General features: G+C 38.6%; 1 protein-coding gene across 19 annotated transcripts in view; it reads left to right on the top strand.

Moving 5' to 3' along the window:
* CADPS2 (calcium dependent secretion activator 2) overlaps window positions 1-20,939 on the top strand; it is a 536,067-nt gene that overhangs the window by 109,864 nt on the left and 405,264 nt on the right. The gene's annotated exons all lie outside the window — the stretch shown is intronic.

Here is a 20,939-nt window from a genome sequence, read left to right as displayed (position 1 = left end):
TGTAATTATAAATGGGATTTGTTAAAAAGTCTTTTAGTGATTAGTATATAGAAATGCAATAGATTTCTATATATTTTGTATCCTGAAACTTAATTCTAATTTTTTGGTGGAGTCTTCCGAGTATTTTGTCTATATACTATCATGTCATCTGCAGCTAGTTACAGTTTACTATCCAATTTGGATGACTTTTGTTATTTTTTCTTGCCTAGTGGCTGTGGCTAAGATTTCTAGTCCTGTTGAATACAAGTGGTGAGAGTAGGCATCCTTGTTCCTGACGTAGGGGAAAAGTTTTCAGGTTTTCACCATTGAGTATGACATTAGCTGTGGGCTTGCCATATGGCCTTTATTACATTGAGGTATGTTCTGTTTGTGGCCACTGAATTTTTAGCATGAATGCATGGTGAATTTTATCAAATGCTGCTTCTACATTTATTGAGATAATCATGACTTTTATCATTCATTTTGTGAGTGTGGTGTATCATGTTGATTTGTAGGTGTTAAACTATCCTTACATCCTTGGAATACATCCTACTTGGTCATTGTGTATGATCCTTTTGATGTATTGTTGAATTTAGTTCACTGATAGAATTTTTGCATATACATTCATCAGGGATACTAGCATATAATTTTTTTTTTTTTTTTTTTTGCAATGTCTTTGTGTGGTTTTGGTATCAGGATCATGCTGGTCTCCTAAAACGAGTAAGGAAGTGTTTTGTTTTTGGTTTTTTGGTTTTGTTTTGCTTTGTTTTCTTCCCTCTCCTGGTTTCTGGAATAAATTGAGGATGATAGGTACTCAGTCTTTAAATGTTTGGAATTCATTTAACCAACTCAGATCATGATCCTGGAGTCATGGGATTGAGTCCTGCATTGGGCTCTCTGTTCAGCAGAAAGTCTGCTTCCCCTCTGACCCTCCCCTTCTCGTGCTTTCTTTCTCTCTCTCAAGTAAATAAATAAAATCTTAAAAAATAAAAAAAAGTTTGGAATTAACTTGTGAAGCCATCTTGACCTGGTGTGATTTGTTGATTACTGATACGATTTTGTTACTAGTAATCTGTCTATTCAGATTTCCTACTTCTTCATTATTCAGTCTTGGAATATTGTTTCTAGGAACTTATCCGTTCTTCTGAGTTGTCTAATTTGTTGGCAGTTATCAACCAAAAAAGAAGTCACAGTAAACAAAAAGAAAAACACAATTTAATCTAAGATATAAAAACTATAAGGAAGTTTTTAACAAAGCATAAAGGGAAGCAAGCTTATTTGTTTCACGTGCTTCTAATAGATTTGATTTCTCTGTTAAAGTACTAGGTTGTGAATGTTACTGTCAAATGATTTTTAAACTTCATCATTTTATGTAGAAAGAAAATTATTTTAGAAAATCCTAGCTATATTTGTATGGTTATCTTATGCTTCTGCTGATCTTAATTTTTTCTTTGAACTATGTGGATATACTCATGAAGACAGCCAAGGGTTTGATGTAGATAAGCTTTTATAACTTTAAAATGAACTGCTTAAACATTATCATGTGGGTAATGACCACTTCCTTTTGTTGGATCTAAAATTATAATTTTTCTTCCAGTATGTAATTGTTCCTAGTCAGTATTTTTAATATTTAATTTAAGGTCATTAGCCAACATATAGTAGTACATCATTAGCTTAGATGTAATTTCAATAATTTATCAGTTGCATATAGTACCCAGTGCTCATCACATCACGTGCCCTCCTTAATGCCTGTTACCCAGTTACCCCATCCCCCCACCCACCTCCCCTCCAGCAACCCTCTGCTTGTTTCCTAGGCTTAAGAGTCTCAGGGTGCCTGGGTGGCTCAGTTGGTTAAGCATTTACCTTCAGGTCAGGTCATGATCCCAGGGTCCTGGGATTGAGCCCCACATCGGGCTCCTTGCTCAGTGAATAGCCTGCTTCTTAGTCTACCTCTGCTGCTCCCACTGCTTGTACCCCCCTCTCTCTCTCAAATAAGTAAAATCTTAAGAAAAAAAAAAGTCCATTATGGTTTGTCTTTCTCTGATGACTTCCCCTTCAGTTTTCCTGCCCTTACCCTATGATCCTCTATGCTATTTCTTATATTCCATATGAGTGAAACAATGAATTGTCCTTCTCTGATTGATTGATTTTGCTCAGCATAATCCCCTCCAGTTCCATCCACATTGATGTAAATGCTAAGTATTCATCCTTTTTGATGGCTGAGTCATACTCCATTTTGTGTGTGTGTATAAAATCCACATCTTGTTTTTCCATTCATCTGTCAATGGGCATCTCAGCTCTTTCTACAGTTTGGCTATTGTGGACAGGGCTGCTATGAACACTGGGGTACAGGTGCTCCTTTGGATCACGACTAGGTATTTACCCCAAAGATACAAATGTCATGATCTGCTAGTCTTTTAATTGAATGAGAGATTGAATGTCCAAACAGGGGAATGTTAGGTCAGAGGATTATTCCGTTTTCCAAATTTCAGCCAGTATTCAGGACATGAATGTCAGGACTGTCTTCATTTTGTAACATAAATGATGACAAAGCATCTAAACCTGGAGCCTAGGATTTTGATTTGGGCCAAACCAAATCAAAACCAAAGGTATGTCCGTCTTCTCTATTGCCACATTTATAGTAAGGAGCACTTTGAAAAATATGCCCAACTTAACAGAAGCTGATCAGCAGTGTTTCAAAACATTGCCTTTTGGCCATATTTCAGAGGTTTCTCACTTACATGCCAGAACACACTAAAAATGGTCATCATGTGTATGACCAAGGGCTGCCTTATTAGCAGAATTTTAGGAAGTGCCATACACATTTACTCAACATAGAAGATACCGCCCCTCTGCCCCGGAGTTTTGCAATATAGCAGTTCTGTATGCTGCAGTGTAGGGTGCGAACTAGAGGATATAAAGACATTTATAGGGGTTGGAAACTATTCAGGGCACTTTCTTACGATGAATGACTATGACGTAGGAAAACATTAAGTATTTGAACTTCAGTTATTAAGGGTACAAATACTCTTTAAATGTAGCATCCCTTGATAAATGTAGGTATACTTATGTAATACAAATTTCAAATTGAACTTACATCAAGAACTTCAAAATGACTGTGCATAATTAGATGATCTGCAGTATTAGGATATAAAGGATAATACCAATTGAACAGTGCTAGTGACTTGTTTTAACCCCACTTCTCTGATGCTGAATTGTTTTGAATCTGTCAGCTTTGTCAGTACATGTTAATATATATATTCATCCAGTCAGCGTAATTTTCCATTAGTTCATTCTGGTGCTCCAGTGTCAGCCACCTTTTGAAGCCAGTAACTGTCCAACAGCACATCTGCAACATGAGAATTCAGCATTGACAGTGCTCTTTAAAGTGGAAACTAAAAAGTGATTATTTTTTTTTTAAGACAAACTTTTCTGTGTCATCAGGATGCTGTGGTAGGAAACAATAACAAATGATGGTCTGATCCTGTTGGTTCACATAAAAGCTGAAAACAGATGGGACAGTCGCATCTTGGATTATCTTCACCATTTTGTTAACATAATTTAATGTGGAATCCAGACAAACTTCTATAGGAAGGGTTCTTTGGAAGAAAATGATGTGTTAATTAAATTGCAATGTTTTCAGGATAAACGCTTGATGTTGAAGCCTTTATACATTCCTGTCAGTGCAGAGCATAAACACTGGCCTTGTTTGTGTGCTGTCTTATTTGTTCCTCGGTTTTCTTCTGCTACAGAGGATATTTTGTCCTTCGTCATTTGTTAGGGGATTTCTCTACAAAACAGATAGTGTCTTTCTAACCATGACTGTTCTGGAATTTTAGGTAAATAATAGACCATTTAAACAGCTGCAGATTTGTTAATATGTAATGGAAATTCTTTTCAGCTTTTTTTTTTTTTTTTTTTTTAAAGATTTTACTTATTTGACAGAGTAAGAGCTGCAGGCAGAGGGAAAAACAGGATCCCCACTGAAACAGGGAGCCTGCTGGGGGACTTGAACCCAGGACCCTGGGATCATGACCTAAGCCGAAGGCAGATGATTAACCAACTGAGCCACCCCGGGCACCCCTGAAAATTCTTTTAATAATCTTTAGAATTGTCTGTCCTGACCTCTTCATCGCTAAGGATTTTGACGATGACATCTTTTTCAATATCCTTTGCTTCGCTTGTCCCATATGCAGTCTAATGTTAACGTGTAACTGATTTTGCCGTTTTAGGCTTTAGCTTTTAATTGCATGACCTTGAGTTCTAGAGCCCAACTTGATACTTACGTCAACTAGCTCATAAAATTTTCAAAGATCATAAAATCCTTCACTTTTTAATGTTTAATGTGGATGTACTATGGAAAGGTATCAGCATGGTTTATGTAGTAATTTTGCTTAACTTGCTAATGTTTACAATGAAATAAGACACTTAGACCACAGAAAAGAATTACTGGAGAACACAAATCCAGATCTGGTACGAGCCTCATACTGTCTAGTTAGTGTCAAACCTTTTTACTTATCGCTATTATCTGAAGGTATTCTAAATTAAAAAGAAAAAAAAATGTTGCCTGTTTTAGTGGAAAGACATCTGTAAAAAAAATTTTATTATTTAGATCTAAAGGAGACTGAGCTATTAGGTTGGAGACTTGATCCAAAAAAATGTCAGTTTGCCCATTTAAAGAATGTTAAATAAGACTACACAAAAATTTAAAAATACGTTTAGGAAATATTGAGACATAAATGTCTTTTAACTCAATGAAAATTTAAGAATCCACCCAAATGTAGATGTTCATTAAATAAAAAATTAGGAAAAAATATCTATTTATGAAGCTCTACAGGCCCTTAATTCTTTCAATCACATTACATGATTTGAGGAGCAAACATTTTGCCAAATCATCAAATTCCTTCAAGAATCAGACTTTGGTTGGATCGCTTCTCGGCCTTTTGGCTAAGATCAAGTGAAGAATCAGACTTTGGTTAACTAATAAAAGCAATAGGAGATAAATTTGTAAACAGTTGATCAAGTTCACACACAGACAGTAATAGGAGTAGTGGTAGTAATGATAACCTGTGCTACTTTCTAGGTTTGTAGGAAAAACTGAAATACAAAAGCAAATTAAACAGAATGAAAACTAAATATCTTGCAGGTGTATGCTAAACCAAACTCTGGTTATACACTGAGGTTGGTAATCCTACTGATTGAATGATTTAGCTGGAAGTTGGGGGTGTATTTGGTAGGGGGACTGTACTGGTGCTTCTTGGTGGGGAGTGCTCTGCATCAAGGCTTCCTTGCCAAAATTACCAGGACGTCACAAAGACAGTTCATGGAAAGAGCCACATAAATAATGTTGAAATAGGACTCCGTTGAAAGTTTTTGAATAGTAGTTTGAAAAGTTTATTTTTGGTGTCCTTGCAGCATTTAGTTGGGAAGCTCTGCTCTATAAACTTGTTAACCACACCCCCCCTCCTGTAAGTGGGTAGGGGGGTATGTGTATATTACGCACGTATTCATATGCATTTGTGTGTTAATATGTATACAGTTGTGCTCTAAGTTAGTCCTATTTTTTGGTAGTCATAACTGTTAACTAATGTGTATCTTTGCAAACCAAGATCACAGGAAGAAAAAAATTTCCTTAAATCGCAACTGTATTCCAAAGTATCATAGTTTATTTTACAAAATATTGGGAAAAGATGATGTATTTTTCCTAAAAGATCACTAAACTCTTTGAAGGTAGGCTTATTTCTTTTTTACCCATCTTCATCGCAGTATGTGGTATGCAACAGGTTCTTGAATATTTGTTGAATTGAGTTACTGAATATTTGAAGAAACAGTAAATATGAAGTCTTTCTAAATAAAAGTTGAGGCAGTTATTGCTTTGAAGTTTCTTGTTTGTGTGCATGTAGAAAATGGTAGGGCAATGTAGTAATTGAGAAGTGATACGTAGGATTTTAGGCTTAAACAGTAATGTGAGGATGAATTTTTTTGCTTTTTATGTATGTAGTGTAAAATGTATCTCCTTTCCCTAGATAAGTTAGCTTTGACTTAACTATACAAGATTGTATTTTAAAAAACATGCTTTTAAGCTGTATATTAATAAGAGACTAATGTCTAGGTACCAGTTAATTCCAGTGACAAGTAATTTTTTTCCTGAGGGCTGCTGACTAAGGGATAAACTACCAGAGCTTCCATTGGGCACTTCGTTGCGATGACTCCCTTTGGGGAGTAGAAGTTGCAATTTCAGTATCACATTATGCCCTCCTATCCATCCCTCTTCCCCTTCCTTCCCACAGCCTTCTGTCTGCTCTCTCTCCCTTCTTCCTTCTCCTTTTCCTCTGTTGGCTCATTTCCTAATCAGGAGGGAAAATTATCTGTGCCCTACTCTTGAGGAAGAGGCTGTGGCTTAAGTGAACTAATGTTAAGCTGCCATGCGTTTTAAAGAACTAATGCGTCTAAATACTGACCTGCAGGAACTTTTAACAAGGCATGGGTTCTGGAAACGATACTATAACGCAAAGAATTTGTCATTGGAGAGTGCCAGACATTTTAGTAGGCAAAGGTAGGGTATGTGAGTAATGTTTAGGAAGATGTGACAAATCACAGGACTGTCACATGGCAGCCTTTTGAGTTGTATGAAACTTACCCAGTGTTTTTTCATTTTAGCTGCTTGATATAATTCCTTGCAATATACTAATGACTGTAATGGAAAATTGTATCTTAAATTATTAATGCTTTAATTTCTCTATTGATGTTTATAATTCTGTTTTGGAGACAAATTTGGCTGTGATATCCAGGAACATTTCACGAATTTATACTAAGGCCTTCAGAAAACTGTTTCAGAAGGCATGAGAATGTGCTATTCTTTGCTACAAAAGTAATTTGGATGGTATTGTAGTTTAGCAAAGTCAATAGATATTTTATAGGATAAGTAGGGTTTGTTCATAGAATTTTTTGTGAGAAACTAAACAGAAACTAACACTTGAATGTCTTCCAATATGGAAAAAAATTTTAAATGTACTTTAGCACAAAATATTTAAGTTTTCTGTTCTATATATTCACATCCTAGATTATCTTTCAGTTTTTAGCATCTTGAATCCCTTTTGAGTTATCTTGAGTTTTCTTGGACATCTGTTTTGTGAATCTACATTTTCTCCTGTAAAATGGAACTGATAATAGTCCTAAACATTAACGAAGAGTAAATAAGGACTCTTCTAGTTGGCTTGGCTCTAGCTCTTTAGGTGGGCAGTAAATGGAGCAGAGCCAAAGGCAGTCCTAAGAGACCATTTTAGGACCAAAATGCAAATGCTATGGCCTGAATTACATGGCACTTTAGTGTTCAGCAGCCTTTATTTTCATGCCTTCACTGGAGCGTAGGTTTTCTCTTGAGACAAATGTATTATGTGGCAATATATAGGACGTGTGGTCATTAACAAGTGGTACTATGCAGTGACCCTTCTCCATCCCTGTGGCTTTTGTTGTATTTGGAAGTTCTGTGTAGCCAAAGTCTTTCCATGTTTATTTGAATTACTTTAATTTCTTACAATGTATTTGGCATTCTGTTTTGTATGTTACCTTGTAGGTTTGGTATATAAAGTCACCACCTCCTGTAAGATTTAGGCGTGTTAAAGTTACATTGTTTGTGAGGACTAACTTTCCTGGGCATGCTTCTAACTTTCTACCACACTCTGTGTGCTGAGACTTCTGCCTCAGTAGAGCAGGAGGCTGAACCTCCTGGGTTCTGTATGTTAAAATTCCCCATGCCCAGGTAAGCATTTTATGTTATGTGCGCTCCAAGCAGTTAAGATTTCAGGTATAAGGAGCCCCTGTATCTTAAAATATGACTCATAATTACACTAACCAGAAGACAAATCTCCTGTTTCTTTGTCATGAGTAAAAAATCTAAAAGTTGTTGTTAGTTCTGTGGATCAGGCTTCTGTTTTTCCATTTTATGCTAGCTTCAACTCTACAATTTGGATTTTTGACTAATTAGTATTTTCTGTAAACCAAAATCAATTCACTGATGCCTCTCTCCATGTGGTTTAGCTGGGTTGATACCTTAACTCGTGGATACCAGACCCAGCAATTCTCTAACCGAGCTGCACATTAAACCCTGCAGACTTTTTCTGACTTTCTAGGTTACTGTATTCAGAACTCTGGCATAGTAGGTCTTTAGTATCTACATTTCTGTAAAAGTTTCAAAGACTGTGATGAGCCAGGTTTGAGAACTCACTGTTCTTTTCATTCTTTTAAGAGCCATCACACTTACCTTAGTTGTATCTCCTCTATTTATCCAGTCTGCGTCTTACATAGCATATTGAGTTATGTCGCGAAAAAAACTTTTTTGAGCTTCCTTTTCAGATAGCACTGAAAAGATAAAGGAGTTGGAAGTGATTGTAACTGTGACACATTTTCAGGTCCTAAGAGGCAGAGAAACACAAGGAAATGCAGAGAACAAAGAGAAGATGTTACAGAGACTCAGAGAGTCAGAAGGTAGGCTACAAATACAAGTGTAGTATACCCTAGGATACCTAAATTACATTAGAATTTTAGATAAACAGTAGATAATATTTAGCGTAAGTATATCCCAAGTATTTCATGGGACATGTTTACACTAAAAACTACCCCCAATGCATGGTTAGCATAAATATTTTATCATTATCTATTGCTTATCTGAAAGTCACATTTATTGGGACAGCCTATATTTGGCAGCCTTACCTGGAAGCCCACTGGTGTAAAAGGAGGCCATGGTATCCTGCTTAGACTCAAAAGTGTAGCAAAAAGTAGCCATTTGACTAAATTAGCTCTAGAAGCAGGCTGTGTTTTAAAATACCTTATTTTATTGTTTTCAGTTACTTGAAAGCTAGCTTTGTAGTTGACAGAATAAACTATTTGCTTTTTCTTAGTCGGGAAATGTTTATATAGTCTGGTTTAACCTCACTTTCTGTACAAGTGTACTACACATTTACCTTTACTTACCAGCAGTATTCTGTATAGGAATTGAGCATTGCTTTTAGAATCTAAAAATCTAAAGCAAATATTTATGTCACTGGGTTATGGACATTGGGGGAGGGTATGGGCTGTGGTGAGTGTTGTGAAATGTGTAAGCCTGACGATTCACAGACCTGTACCCTGGGGGCAAATAATACATTATATGTTAATACAAATAATTTTAAAAATATTTATGTCATTCTAGTGTAGGTATTCACTTCTTTTAATGTTGATCTTGAAGGGCTTTTATCTGTTTAATCTTCACAGATTCTTGAATTTGCTGATACAGATGTTATGCCATGACATTGTGGAGGTATCAGCATTTTTTGCTGGATTAAATTTTGTTAGGTTAAAGAAGGAAATATTTCCCTTTAAAGGGATGATGTGATCTTTGCAGTAATAAGCATGAGTTAGTTCATTTGAATTCTTAAAGTTGTTGCAGCTAAGATTTGTTTAGGTACAGGCTTGAATTTGTTAGGGAAATATTGTTGGGCATTGGGAGACTTTAGTCTTTATCTCTTTGATGCAATTTTCCAGTCTAAGCCTTCTTATTGGAAAGGTCAGGACAGAATAGCACTGCTAGTTTGCCTGCATAATTGTCCTTCTCCTTAACCAGACCGTTGTATTTATTCAGATGCCAGACCACCATTGCTCAGGAGTTAACTGGATTTCTCTAGAATTCCGATAGTGACTCTTGGTTTTGTCAGTGATCACACTCTCTTTTCTTGATCTTGACTTCTAGATTTCTTTAGGAATGGACCCACAAATCCTTTCTGGATCATTACATGTAGGGAGAAATCCCACATGTAGGGGTGTGCTGATTCTGGGGAAGTTTTCTCATTCTACCCATTTTCCTGAGTAAAAATACTTCAATCTTTGGTTTTTGTGATGGGAGGATGCTTTGATAGAGTTAATATGGGTTTCTTCGGAGGCAGGGAAACTGAGGACAAACCAGCATGAGAAGGATAACTCCTTGATAACTTCACTGAGTAACTGAATTAACTGATCTGGAACCTTCTTTTCTTGAGATATGCCAGTCAACCCCTTTACTGTTTATTAGGCCCTTTTGAGTTGGACCTTCTGTTACTTTCAGTCCAGTGCACTGGAGCCAAATTAAAGGAGTAAGGTAGATGCAGTCTCACTAGAATCTGCCGCTGTGTGTGTCAGAGAGATGGGTCGACAAAGATGGCAAGCTGAAATTTCCTTTCCGCTTTTCACAGATAGCTGTTTCTCATCCATGATGTATCTGCTTTAGAAGGAAAGCAAAACCTGAAAACATTTCTGAAGAAAGCAAATGGAGATCCTCTTTTCTTGCAAAAGCAATCCCAGAGCCCTTACCAGCTACTGGAAAAGGCCATTGTGTGGCTTGGAGCTGGTCAGCGTGTTTAAGCTTTTAGACAAGTACACAGTTGTCTGTTGCCGAGTCTGTCCAAATTCTTTGTGACGAATATAAAATCACTGTTTCTTCAGCATACAGAACTTTGCCATGAAATACCAGATGGTACCGAGGCACAGAGTTCTTCCTGCTGGAGAACAATATCATCTGCAAAACAGAGCTACTCACACTGAGGCTCAGCAAAGAAATCCTTTGCTGTTTCTTAGGCCTCCCTGAGTCTGGTCATGAACTTCCTTAGACAACGCACAATCTCTCTTGGAATTTTAAGACTGTTTCTTCCCAACTCCTCACTCAGTTTTGTTACTACTAGTGGTGGTTAGGACAGGGTGCGTGCCCAGAAAAGCAGTAGTGCATGGTGATATCCTCTTCCACTCTGGATTTTCTTCCACTGTAGATGAATTCGTATCAGCAAATACTAAGTGGGGGTGAGGATATAAATGACTGGCATCCCTGTGTAAGGAACATGTACATTAGTAAGGAGAAAGTCCTATTATGCAAATGATAGGGTACATATGGGGTGTACAAATGACACACAGGATGGGATGACTTCATTTGAGGGGGCAGGAGGAAGGAGGTTTCCTGGAGGTTTTATTTGAGTTGCTTTCTAAAGGAAGAAAGGAAATCTAGGGAGAGGGTATTAACACGTGTTGAACAAGCACAATGGGGTAAGGATTTGGAGTGAAGGAGAAGAGCTTTTACTTACCTAGTCAGGCTGATCAAATCATGTGAAAGCTTTATAAGGCTCTAATGGTCTGGCATCTTGAGCTGGGTGTGGAGAAGGATTTGCTCAAGAAGAAACCCCAAAGGTAACCAGTGGCTAAGTGTGCTAGTCCAAGATACCTGGGTCTTAGCTTCATATTTGACATAAGGAACCTACCTCATGGGGGCTTAGAATAATCCTTGTAAAGAGGTCAGAGGTGATCTCACTATGTGGTAAGTGGTCAATTAGTATTACCTGTTACTAAGTATTGAATTACACATTTATTAAGGGTGGTCAGGGGAAAGTCCTATTGCTTCAAAAGGGCAGTCCTGTTACCTACTTTGACATGGTCTACCAGGTTTGTAGGAAGCTGGGACTAGACCCTTTGGCTTCTGACTGACTGCTTCTGACTTTGCAAGTGGTGAGGTAGCAGAATGTGTGCTGACTGCTTCCTATTTCTGTTCTTTTTTTTTTTTTTTTTAAACATCATTCATCTCCAAGATGACTTTTTTGGGAAACCTTAATGATTTTTGTCAGATCTTAATGAAGGAGAGGGTGAATCTTGATTGCAGTAAGAACATCTCAGAATGCCTCATAAGGTTTGTACACCCATAGTCCTCTCTGACATGCTTGATGGCAGCATATTGCTAAGACTGTTACATATGACCATTGATGTATTCATTAGGGTTCCCTAGAGGAAGAAGAACCAATAGGATACAGACACAGACCTATGTGATTTATTATAGGAGTTGATTCACATGGTTAGGGAGGCTGGGAAGTCCCACAGTCCTCCTGCAAGCTGGAGAACCTGGAAAGCTGGTATAATTCAGTCTGAGTCCAAAGGCCTAAGAACCAGGAGCTCTGATATCCAAGGGCAGGAAAAGATGAATGTCACAACTCAAGGAGAGTGAGAATTCACCTTTGACCAGCTTTTTTCTGTTGGGGCCCTCAGTGAATTAGATGATCCCTGCCCATATTGGGATGGTGGATCTCTTTTTTCAGTCTACTGAACAAAGTGCTAATCGCTTCTAGGAATGCCTCCACAGACATACTGAGAAACGGCGTTTTACCAGCTCTAGTAAGTGGACAGATGCAAACCAAGGGTGATAATTTTTATTTGCTTTTGATGAGCTTATTAGTTGGGACCATTAAAGGCATTCACAGGTCCATCTCCATCTGAGTAGTGGGTGAGGTGGATGCTGGAATGAGTAAGGTGGGCTTAAAGCAGGTTGTTGGAGGATAATGGCAAGATTTGCCAGTTTGCTCTCAACCTGTATTCACGTTCAGAACTTGAAACAGTCTTATTGGATAATGGCTCCACACTAGATCGGATTGTCTTCTGTAAGATGAAACCGAATGAAGACTCAAATAAGAACATGCCAGTGGCATAGACAGCAGGTAGTGATAGGGTAAAAACCATGACCTTGGATTGAAGATGCCTAGGTTAGGATCTTGGTCCTATGACCTAACTGGTTTTGTACCTTAACCTCTAAGCCTGTTTTCTCCTCCATAACGTGAGACTAAGAATACCCACTTCACTCTCGGGCAATGGAAAACACTAGATACATACTTAGGTATTGCCTTTCAGCTCTTGCTCAGTTTCTCCTCAGTCAGCCCTACCACAGGACTTGGCTACAAGCTGTAGACTGCGGGTCTTACGGCTGTGAGTGAGGCCACACCTGTTGGGCGGGACGTAGCTCGGCTCTGTTCATCTGCCTGCAGTGGCTGTTTGATCACCACACGCATTGCTCGATGCCACTGCCAGCCAATTGAAATAAAATGTGAGTCATGTAAGTAATTTAACATTTTCTAGGGACCCTTTAAAAACTGAAGAAAGTCATTTTAATAACTTACCTTATATATACAAAATGTTTTTCAGTATATAGCCAATATGTAAGTATTAGTGAGATGCTGCATATTACTGCACTGAGTATTTGAAATTTGGTATGTTAGACTGAGCACATGTCACCTTGGACTAGCCGTGTTTCAAGGGCTTGGTGGTCAGGCGTGGTTGTGCACTGGACAGAATAGCTCTGGGCAGTCTGTCATTAATTGTCCATCTGCATCCATCTTAAGATTGGTTTTTGTCTCTGGCTTCTGCAATTTCGCGAATCATTTTTTGTTTCACAGTGTATTACTAAAATAGCAGTTAAAGCATTTAATGTGTTAAGCACTTTCCCCCCTATTATCTTACTGACAACAGCCTTATTAAATTGTATGCTATTACTATCATCACTGTTTAGGTAAGGAATGGAGATGTGGAGGTTAAGTGACCCAAAGACCTTACAAATTGACGGGGGATCCTGGAAACTGACAAAGGGGGTCTGACACCAGAGGCAGTATTCTTCATTACTGCCCCATTTGTCACCTATAATCTTGTTAATGAACCAGTGAACATCTCTGATAGCTGTTTGCTGTACATTGTGGTGGATTGAGGTAGTCTTGAGGTTTTATAACTGCATGCTAGGCCAACTTTTTTGTGGGGGTCGGTGAGTATGAGTGGAAGTCGTGGCTGTACTACTAAGAAATAGTTTCATAGCAACTGGTCTTTGTCCTTTGTTCACTTTTTCATCCTTTAAAAAACTGAGCATATTCTATGAGCTAGAAATCGTGTTCTTATCCTGATGCAGATTTTATTCTGGAGGGGGGACATGTAAAAAGCAAAATATACAAGCCATCTATGACACATCAGATGGTGACAAACCTCCTCTTACTGGGGTGTGGCTGGGGCAGTGACCATGAGGGAACCAGAATAGTATGGTGAGTAGAAAGAATATAGGCTTTGGATCAGGATACTGGTTTAGAATCTTTCCCTGGCTCTTACCAGATGTGAAGTGATGCAAGGTGCCTAACTTCTTGGAGCTTAATTTCTTCATTTATAAAAAGAGGATCAACAACCTGTAGCAGACTAAGGAAGATTTAATGGACGTGCGTGGAATGTGTTTAATACTATGTAGCAAGGAAATTGATAGAATTAATGGATTGAACATTGCTAGTTGCAGTATTCACCAGCAGGTTTCCTCTCCCACCCACCAATCACATAATGGCATGTGATCTTGCTGAGGCCTCAATTGGACTAGGAGGCCATCGAAAAGATGGATACAAGTAGTTCACTTAGTGGCTGAGTAAGCCTAGCCTGGAGCCCAATTGTGCATGATGCGTGGCATTTTGTTCTGTACTCATCACAGTATATATTTCATTATAAAATGTGCAAGTAGTACTTGGAAATTTGGGACTTTTCATCCCCACTTTCAGTACTGTGGGACAATAGAATTCTGTCTGCCAAAATAATTTTTACTCTGCCTCAGGCACTTAAACCGTGGTGTTCACTGTTCATTGGGGCAAGTTTACTGGATAAGGAGTTTTTCATATAAAGTAACTTGTGGAATGAATGCCTTATCTCAGAATTAAGGTAACCTTACCAGCAAGGGATGGTAGTAACCCATGGCATTTTTACCTTGGTTGGGTACCTCATTGGGATTTGTATGCATTAGGATTTGGTTCAGTCAGTAATAGGCTCCAATTAAGAGTGATGTTTGCATAAGTTTATTTCTTCTTTTATTAAAGGAAATTGGGAGGGGGGTAGGTGGTCCAGGGTTACAGTGGCTGCTCCACATTGGAAAGGACATCAGGCTCTATCTTATCCCATCTTTATGGGGCAACCTGAGCGGTCCACCAAACTCCTCAAATTCCAGCTAATAGAAGAGGAGAGAGTTAAAAGTGTTGGATTTCAGCTACCTTTTAGGGTTTCCTGCAAGTCACACTGCTTTTGTCTCCTAGGCCCTAACTTTGAAATACCAATTAAGACTGTTACTTGTAGTCTTAGATAGGTGTATCCCAGTTATCTGGTTACAGAAAAGTGCAAGAAAAGTTACCTGGGTAGGAAACTACTAAGAGCAACGCCTCCCACAGGATTTATAATGTAGGAGAGATGGTCACAGCTCCTTTGTTGTTCCGTTCTGAAGGGCAGTTTGGAGAAGTTTGTTGGTTTGGAAACATGGAAGGTACTGATTATTTTGCCCCGATGGTTTTGTATAGATCTTTTTGATGGAGTGTTAAGGAGGGAAGATGAAAATAACACCTGTACTTGAGTCTTGCCCTATTAATAATATCTTTTACTCTATCTCATGAGCAGGCATTAAAGCTATGCTTGTAGATTTCAGAGACCATCCGTGCCCTGGAGTAAGGCCTTTTAATTCCTTGAAAACCATTTGTCAGTATCTTTGAGGTATATGCACACACCATCACCCACCCTCCAACCCTGAAAGTACCATACCCTCTAGTCCCCTGCCACTCTGCTGGGGATGCTGTGATCAGCTTTACTTCCTGGGGTGTCACACAGCCCCCACCACAAGTGTGAAGACTTGGGATGGAGGAGCATGGGTCAGGGCAGGCTTTGCACAGCAGTGCTTGCTGGTTTCCTGAGTTCCCGACTATCCTATGTGGCCGGTGTCCTGCTAGTCACGATACTGACATAAATCTTCAGTTGATTGTGACTTAGAATGAAAAGGCTAGAATCTAACTTGAACACACAAACACCTAAGAAACCTAAAACATCTCTGAACTTTGAAAATTAAGTGTTTTTCCTGTGGCAGTTATTATTTATAAATGATCCCTGCCAGCCAAGATTCACCAAATTTTAGCTTTCCCTGTCAGTATTCGAAGTGTTTGCTTATAAGGCTAATCTCTTGGCTGTATTTAGATATTTGCAAGGATATTTATGTTCAAGTTTCTGCAATTTAATTGCATATAAAAAGCTCTCTAAAAATTCCCATTGGATAATTTTCACATTAAAATTTTCTCTGTATTTGGGGTACCTGGGTGGCTCAGTGGGTTAAGCCTCACCTTCGGCCCAGGTCATGATCTCGGGGTCCTGGAATCGAGCTCTGCGTTGGGCTCTCTGCTCAGAGGGGAGCCTGCTTCCCTTCCTCTCTCTCTGCCTGCCTCTCTGCCTACTTGTAATCTCTGACAAATAAATAAATAAAACTTAAAAAAAAATCTGTCTAAAATTTTCTCTATTTGAAAAATGTTATGCATTCATTGGTAAACATACTAGGGTAGAGACAGTATATGGGGGAAAACGAAAATACAGGATAAATCATGATAAAGTTAACTGCCCCAAAGAATGTTAATTGTGTCAAACTGGATGAACCCATGCTGTCAGAGGTTTCCTGTTTCTTAATCTGAACTGAAAGTTTCTTATAATGACCTGGACAAAGACCTGTGGATAACATGTTAAGTCAGTGGACATAAAGCTAGGAGAGTTCTGGGTCATTAGGTGAAGGAACTAGAATTCTACCAAAATATTAATCAACTGGAACAATAGACCAATTCTAGCAAGATGAAATGTGGCTTAATGAGACGTGTAAGAATGTTTTAGAAATTTTTGTTGTTAAGGACGATGTGAGTCAGTTGATGTGACTGCCAAGAAGAGTTCATTTGTTTTTGGTGTGAATTAATAGTGCTTGGAATGTGGGAAGCGGCCCTCCCACTTGTCTGTGTTGGCCACACTATCTTCAGAGAATCAGGATGGGTCTACCCAGCACATTTGATGAGGGACATCCCTATTGTAATGGGTTTCATTTGTATGTTACAGCTTTCAGTGTGCTTTTTTGTATTTAGATGTAACTAAGCTTTACTTAACAGTTGAATGCCTAATTTATGAACAAATTAGAGAGTACCATTGGTATGTTGGGGAACTGGCAGAGTTCATCCTGGGAAGGAGAAGACTCACCAACAAGCCAGCCCCTGTCTTCCAGGTTCTGAACTGCTTTGTGCAAGAAGGAAAGTAACATTTTGTCTTGGTGTTCGAACTAAGATTGTGGGAAAGTCCTAGGGGCAACAGGTTTCAATTCTTGAAAATTAGTGTAGGCTTTATTGTGAGGTAATGAAAGTGTGTGTCAGTTTTAATAGGCTCAAAGGAAGGCTGAGAGAGGAATTCATAGGGATTTCGTAAAGATTACTGCGTTGATCAGGATATTGAATAGGATTATTCATGTACTAAAATCAGTCTGAATATCAAAGAATTTATCAACCTTGAAATGTTAAAAAAAAAAAAAAGTGGGGCACTGTCAAGTTCACATCTTCTACTTGAAAGGAGACTTGAAAAGTCAGTTCATCTGTTGTCCAGTCTCCCTGGAAGATGATCAGATCTAACCTTCATGCAATGGATCATAATTGTTCTGAGTTAAAAGATTTGCAAAGTGGCTATCATAGCTTATTTTAAATCGAAATGAAAAATTTAGTCAAGCCTGTGATTTAAAATTCTAAAATAAATATAGAAGAATAGGTTGGAAAATCTTTCACTTATTTTCCATCTGTCCAGTGCGCACAGCCATGCTTCTTCCGTTGTTTGCATCTGCATATGGAAACAAATTCACATACGTGTTCTGTTTTGCCCCTTTTCTATGGGAGTGGTGGCTTATTTTTACCCAGTGTTCTATAACTAACTTCCCTCCCCATAGGTATTTCGAAGATGTTTTCATATTCATACATAAGGGAACCTGTTTGTTCTTTTTATGGAGCTAATAGTATTGCCAGTATTTGAATGTAGCATTTATTAGCCCTCTATTTATGAAAATTTGGGCTGTTAGCTTTTTTTTTTTTTTTTCCTTTTTTTCGCCACTGACCTTAGGGGTGGAAGATGACTAGCTGCTACTGTGCTAGGAGCTAAAATTGGCCAAAATTTCCTGCAGTTTACATTTAAACCTTTCCCTGTAAGTTGCAAGCCTTTAGTAGACTCCAGAATTCCAAAATACTTACATTAGGCAGAAACTGCCAATGCAGTTGTAGTCTAGGTAGGAGAGAGATTTCTGGTGCTTTCTACTCCACCATCTTCACAGAATCATTCCTCTGTTATGCAGATTTAATTTGCATTTTGCTTACTATGAATGAAGTTAGGCATGCTATCCTAGCTTAAATATATCCACTTTGTCCGTTTTTCTATTGACTTACTGGTCAGATTCCTAATAGTTTCTGGGATCTATGTTTGGAAATTAGCTCTTAAAGATGGAAGTTACACACATATGTTTTTTCCTCATTGGTCTTTTTCTAATGATTTTGCCTATGATATTTTTTCCATGCACGATTTATTTTTAATGTTTAAATTTATGACTTGAAGATTTGGGTTCATGGTTAGAAAGGTGTTTCACATACTAGTGTTAAAAGGAAACCTTTTATGTTTATCATGTACCTTTATGGTTTCATCTTTTTATCATTCCAGTGAGTTAAAAACTTTTAATGTAACAGTATGTGTCATACTGTTTAATGTAACACATGTGTCATGTGTCATACAATTTAATTTTTTTCTGCTTGGTTACCCAGTTACTTTAACACCATTGATTAAATAGGCCATCTTTTACTACTGACTTAAGGTGCTATAAAGGTATTTTCTAGTACGTTTCTGAGTGCATTTGGATCTAATTCTTGGATCTATTCCATTAGTCTCTCTGTTGATATATAATATGGTTTATTTTGATAATGCAAATAGAATTTAGGGAACTCTGCATTCTAAATGGCTATCCCTGTAGCTAGATTTAAAATCTAATTTTTTTCCTCCCAATCTTTTGTGGAAATACAGACATCTCTACTTTTTTTTTTTTTTAAAGATTTTATTTATTTATTTGACAGAGAGAGATCACAAGTAGAGAGGCAAGCAGAGAGAGAAAGGAGGAAGCAGGCTCCCTGCTGAGCAGAGAGCCCGATGCGGGACTCGATCCCAGGACCCTGAGATCATGACCTGAGCCGAAGGCAGCGGCTTAACCCACTGAGCCACCCAGGCGCCCCAGACATCTCTACTTTAAAAGTACTTACTGATTGACTTCTATCACTATAATATTGGCTGACATTTTAGGTCTTAAATGTAACTGCAGTAATTGTTCATAAAACTATTGAAGTCTGGCACATTTGTGAGCTATACTAACATTGTTGGTGTTTCCAAGAAGATGGTTTGCGCAGATCTCCTTTCCTTGATTGGCATTCATGAATTTCCTGTGCCATAATCCTCAAAAAGTAACTCATTGGTGAAACAAACACTATAAAGAGCAGAATGCATCTGATGAAAGTTTTCAGGTTTTGAAAGCTATTTATATTTTTTGTTTTAATCAAATGACAGAAATGGGGCAAAGGCTCAGTAAGATCCCCTCCAATCCATTATTTCTACATTTTTCCACGTCCATTATGTTACCTGGACACTTGGTTTGCAAATTGAAGCCCTTCCTAGCAGCTCCTGGGCTTGGCAGCTCAACTGTTCTCAGCTGTCTTGCTGTCAGCAACTGCTGTCCTGTTTCCATCTGGTCCTTTCCTGAGCATGCTTAAAGAGCTGAAGTTGGGGACTTAATTGACCTTGCCAATACACACACACAAGAGGTTCCTGCTTCGATGCTCTCCGTATCCACAGAAGCGGAAAGTGTAATATAATGGTGATGGCTCTGCTCTTGAGCTTGGTTTAGCTTCCCTAAAATGAAGACGATGGCCTTACACAGAGTGGTCTTTTTCCTTCACTATGCAGGGGAAGAGGTTTCTTACTCTGGGGTACAATAGGGCAGTTCTCTACTGGTCTGTTACTACCAACAACAGTTTCTCTACAAACTGTTTTGTAAGATTTCTGGATCTAACAAAAAAGGGGGGGGGCTTTTTTTTTTTTGAAAGCTCTTGTCTCTCCTATTTGAATGGCATTTTAATAAGTCTTTTGAACAGATTTAAACAGAGCTCGCATCAGCCTTCATTTTGAAGCCAAATCCTACCAGTTTGTCTTCCTTCCTAATCTTTTCATCATTTTCTCCCCAGCGTATTTCCAAATGCTTCACGTTTCTCTCTGTAGAATCCAGAACTGGACGGAGTTGTTCAGGAGTGGGAGGAGGATCAAATTAAATGGAAAGATCACTCCTTTCCTGTTCCTTATGGTATCTTGGGATTGTGTTGTTTTATCGGCAACACTGTGCTCTCACAGTTGAGCATTTTAAGCTGGTGCCCGACCTCCTGTGGCCCACCTCTGTTGAAGTCTGCGCCCATGGTCAGGGCTGACTTCAGGGACAGTTGCAAGGGCTTCATGCTTAGAAGGGCCCATGCTTGGTGTAAGGTTCTATTCCTACCATCCTCACATTCTTAATTTTTTTAACACAGGGCTCCTCATTCTCACATCGCACCAAGCCCTACAAATTAAGTAGGCGACACTGCTTGTTGCCGATAACCAGAGGACATGGTTGGTAACTCACGATCCGTGTCCCAGCCACCTTCGGTAATAACGATGGCTCTCAGATCTAGGGTGAGGAAATGTGGTTGTGCACTTGAACTCCCCTCCCCTCGTGTATAGCTCTTCCCTTGGTGTGCTTAAATATTCCCTCCCTGTCTGCCTGTTGCCTCTCTGTTCTCAGGATTTGTCTCATCAGTTCTCTGTCTCACCTCAAGCATTGAGGAACTTTGGGTTCAAAAGGTGTTCTTTCCAGAGGATTCTTTCTCAGGGTCCTCTGTGTTCTCTCTTCCCATTTTCCTTCATCTAAGGCAGCTGTTCCTCACTCATCTCCCAGGATATTTGTCCTTTTGGCTCTTCTGTTCAGGATAGCTGGCGATTTTGCACAACAGTTCATTTCTCTTCCGAATTTTAGATTTTTACCTGCTTCTATAAAGAGACTGGGGCAGTAAATACAGGAACTCCCATCTGTAGAAATTTATATTGCATTGCAATATTAGGATTCCAGAGTATAAGAAGTGAACTGGAAACCTTTTAAAATTAAGCCATCGTATAAGTAGCTTTTTAGCTTTTTTTTTTTTTTTCTTTAACATAAATCTGGTTCTAGGTGTTAAATTAACTTTCAGCAATAATCTTTAAGAATCATTGCATTTCTCTGATGCGTTAATGTTTCAGCTAATTCCCTTTTT

This window comes from Lutra lutra, chromosome 11, assembly GCF_902655055.1.
Source record: "Lutra lutra chromosome 11, mLutLut1.2, whole genome shotgun sequence".
Taxonomy (NCBI): domain Eukaryota; kingdom Metazoa; phylum Chordata; class Mammalia; order Carnivora; family Mustelidae; genus Lutra; species Lutra lutra.
The sequence above is the reverse complement of the archived record's forward strand: the minus strand, read 5'-3'. Positions and strand labels throughout refer to the sequence as shown.